At 42.1% G+C, this 4,019-nt stretch overlaps 1 protein-coding gene across 1 annotated transcript in view; it reads right to left on the bottom strand.

The window, feature by feature from the left end:
* Positions 1-4,019, bottom strand: part of SOBP (sine oculis binding protein homolog) — a 123,787-nt gene that overhangs the window by 119,306 nt on the left and 462 nt on the right. The gene's annotated exons all lie outside the window — the stretch shown is intronic.

Below are 4,019 nucleotides of genomic sequence, written 5' to 3'. Positions count from 1 at the left end.
CCGCCGCAGCCATCGAGGCAGCCGGGGCTCTCCGCCGCTTGGTTACTCCCCGTTTTTCCCTTTATCCGCGCCGGGGAGGTGCGGATGAATGGTTTGGTGGGACGCGCTTCGGCGAGGAGGTGCTGGATTACAGTACACGCGGTGGGGGATACATTGATTATTCCTGGGTTGTGCTTTCCCGCTCCCTGGCAGTCCCTAATTACCCGATACAATAGAGTACGGTACGGGGGTGTCCATTGTTCCATTAGTCAAAATTGTAATTGCACGGGGTTTCTCATTATGACGGCAGTTACACCTGAAAATTACTTTTTTTTTTTTTCATTAAAAAAAAAAACAAAAAAACCCCAGTTGAAAGATAAACTGCGTTCCGTGTGGGTATGAGTAGGCTCCCCATAAAAATCTCTGTTTAGCCTGTCAAAGATAAGTTCGTTTTGCGTGCAACAATGTCTAATTTACATTCTCTGTTTCTGAAGCTTAAATCACTGACATTTTTCAGTATGAAAAGTTGAGCAGAAGAACTCCTTTGCTCGTTTTGTGACTAAAATGAGCTTTGCTCGCCTGCCTCAGATGGCAGAGTGATTAGAGACACGGAGTACATTTTCCCCTGGGGCACTGAAAATAGGAAGAAACTGGGATTTTGCGTAGTCTTAGCTGTTAGAGCAGTGAGCATCAAAAAGGTGAGATAACAACCAGACCTCAGCCTGTAAAATCCTAGCGCCCGTCCGCAGCAGTAAGGTCATGGCCGTTGTGAAGCGAAGGTGCTGCCACTCCCCTCACTGCCTGAAAGAATCAGGCAGATGTTGGAAAAAACCCAGAACTGATTGTTCGTTTTCACAGAGCGGCAGGACCTCGCAGAGCCCCTCGAGATGGCTCTGCCGGCAGCGAGGAGCTGCAGGAGTCAGCTGCAGAGAGGGTCGTGCCATGGGCTCCGTTCGACCTGTCCACCCTGGGAGCGGGAGCACAAGGTCTGGCCTCAGATTCGCCAGCAGCAAGATGAGAAAAAAAAAAAACAAAACGGAGTTGTTGTTTTTTTTTTCTTCTTGCCTGTAATGTTTTAAAACACAGTGAGTTCTGAAACTTGGGGAAACTAACTTGTGACTCCACAGGTAACCTCCAAGGGATAGTGCTTAATAAAGAGGTTTCCCTCCTTCTGTGCCCCACCACCACCAGCAACCTCATCTCTATGTTTTGTTCACCATATTCTATTACAAACTAATCGGTACGGTTGAGCTCTCATCAAGTACAGAAGATATTCCTAGAATCTCAATGTATTCTCTCTCACAGTAGGGATAAAACAGACAACCCAAGGAGAAGGCTACACAATCTCATGTAGCCTTGGAGCTCTTTGAAATCTTTAGCTGGAAAAAGCAAGCCAACCTCAGACAACAATTCTGCTTTGAATGGCCACTTCCTTGCTGATACGTGAAGTCATTCTAACAAAAAAGGCAAAATTAATTCTTGTATTAGAGACACATCACTAGTTTCTCTGTAGAGCTGATAGCAGAGTTTTAATGAAAACCTTAGAACTTCTGCTAAACAGAGTATTGCCCAAAATGGCTCTTGTTCAGTGCAACATCTGAAGACTACTTCTCAACACTTACCATCTACACTGTAATAAAACACTGTTTCACTGCATAAATTTAACAGACTGAGTTGATAATCTGAAAAAAAGATTAGTCCCGAACTCCCAACATAAACAGAATTTCCTTTAATATTAGAAGGGACTTTGGAGAGTGCATCTGGAAGCCCAAACGATGCGAATTGTCTTCAGCAGGTTACAGTGAGAAAAACAAAGACTGTCTTCAGGATCAAATCTGTCATTCCAGTTTTCCTGACTAAAGCCTGAAGATTTGGTTGTAAATTGAAGGACTTCCCACCCCTCTCACTACCAATTCTGAACACTGATCCTCACTTCTTGATCACCAAAAATAGGGGCTTTCAGTTAGGTTTGTTTTCCACTTGCACACTCCAAATACTCTTAAACGGAGATGTGAACTTATGCCTCCTGTCAGTAGGCTCACTTTTCTCAGCTACTTCTGGTAAGCTCCTTAAAAACAGCCTAAAGTCCCCCGGTACCTCATCAACCACCAGATGAAAGCCATGGTCTCAGAGCGTATCCTGTTTTTCTCAGTGTCTAATAGAGGCTTTGGATGGATGCAAAAGTTTTATCTCTCCGTGTCCTAATAATAATAATAATAATAATAATAATAATTCTTCATCTGACAGCAGATTATTCCTGCAAGTGTCACAATTCCTATTTTTCTAGAGCTGTTATTACCTTTACATATTGCATATTATTATACTACATATTCTTGGGAAGTTGTTCTTCTAGTGATAGCATATGGAGGACTATCAACTGTCAACACAGAAGTTCATGCATTTAGAGTGCTCAGACGTTATCTGACACACATTGTAGATACTGAAATAAGTTTTGGAAACCGTCTAATTATTCCACTTGTTACTGGGGAGGGAAAGACTGGCAAAAAGGAACACTTTCAGTTTCTAATGGTAGCTTGTGAACTTGTAAGGAGAGGGAGAATATCAGAACCTATGGAAGCCATAAATTTGTCAGTCATACAATGGCATTGATCTGAACAACTCCAAAAAGTTATGAGAAAATAAATCTGGTATTTACATTACAGAGACCCTAACATTAAATACATTTACTGAACTGTGACAGAACATATTTCTTGTGTGAAAACCTCTATTTTTGGTAAAGAAACCTGGTTCAGCAGTGTTCAATATGGATTCTGCAAACATCTTAAACAGGTAAATAAAGGTGGCTGATTGGATCAATAGGGCTGCTCGCATTTATTCTACCAGACAGAGATAGTGGACTACGTGGTATCAGTAAGCAGTTATCAGCCAAAGATGAAATCATGATCCTGTGGAAATCAGTGAAGATTTTGCTCCTGAGTCTAATGAGACCAAATTCCTTGTGAAATTTCCAAGGTGATTTTAAATCAGTCTGTTACATAGTATGCACTGGAAAGCAATAATCCCATTTTCTTAAAAAAAAAAAATGCAGAGTTTTCAAAATACATTTCTATTGTAATTCAAAGGAAAAATAAGAAAATGACAGGAAAAAAGCTTCATACTCCTTACTGTAACTCATCTTGAAAGGGAGTGGGAACTTCATATGAGGCTTCCCATGATGAGTGTGCGCTCCAACCACAGTGAGATTGAATAAGTTTCTCAGTGTCTCTCCTGTTGAAGGGTTTTGGAGTGGGGGGTTTTTTGCTTCACTCATTGGTTACTTTCAAAGTTGAGAAGAAAAAAGCCACATGATCTGTCTCTCGGTGGCCACTAAGTCACCTGCAAGGCTGAATTCAGGTCTCCGCTGTATCCTAGTCATGGCAAGAACCAGAGTTTTCCTTCCATTGCCCAAGCGTGTGTTTTACGCACAAAGCACTTTGCCAAGCTCTGTGTTTTTGTTCTATTGCAGCTTTGTGTTTCCAGCTCTGAATTTGCGCTCAGATTCTTGCAAGCGCAGTAATTTGGACCTCTGAAAAACAAATATTGCTCCTAAAACAACAGGTGCAAATGACTTACCTAAAATAAATCGTCCCGGGTTTAACTTATATTCTATTATTCATATTCCTATTTATTAGTATTTACATGCTTTAAAAGGGCACCAATCCGCTTACCGGAGTTGCTTTTTAGGTAAAATGAAAGCAACACTTTGCTATAATGAAGTTTTTCAATTTGGCCTTTATTAATGTGTAGCTCTCTTGAATATTATTATTGAGCTATTTCTTTTCATTATGGCCTACCGGAGAGGACAAGATAAACAAGCAGACCTGATTTTCCAGCTGGTAAATATGTAAGCGGCACGACGGCTTCAAAGCGAAAGGTTTGAAAGACAACGGGCATCAAACAAATGGCACTCTGGGGGCACGCTGGGAACGACGTGACGGTTTTCAGAGGCAAAATTGGGACAACGGGGGTAATGACTGTAGCAGTTGTGCTGCCCGGTGGGAGGCGGGAGGCAGGGGCCGAGGCCCCGCGGTCCCCGGCCC

The sequence above is a fragment of the Athene cunicularia genome (genome assembly GCF_003259725.1).
Source record: "Athene cunicularia isolate RWA chromosome 3 unlocalized genomic scaffold, athCun1 chr3_part1, whole genome shotgun sequence".
NCBI classification, from domain to species: domain Eukaryota; kingdom Metazoa; phylum Chordata; class Aves; order Strigiformes; family Strigidae; genus Athene; species Athene cunicularia.
Note: the sequence above shows the minus strand (reverse complement) of the source record. Positions and strands in the feature narration are given on the sequence as shown.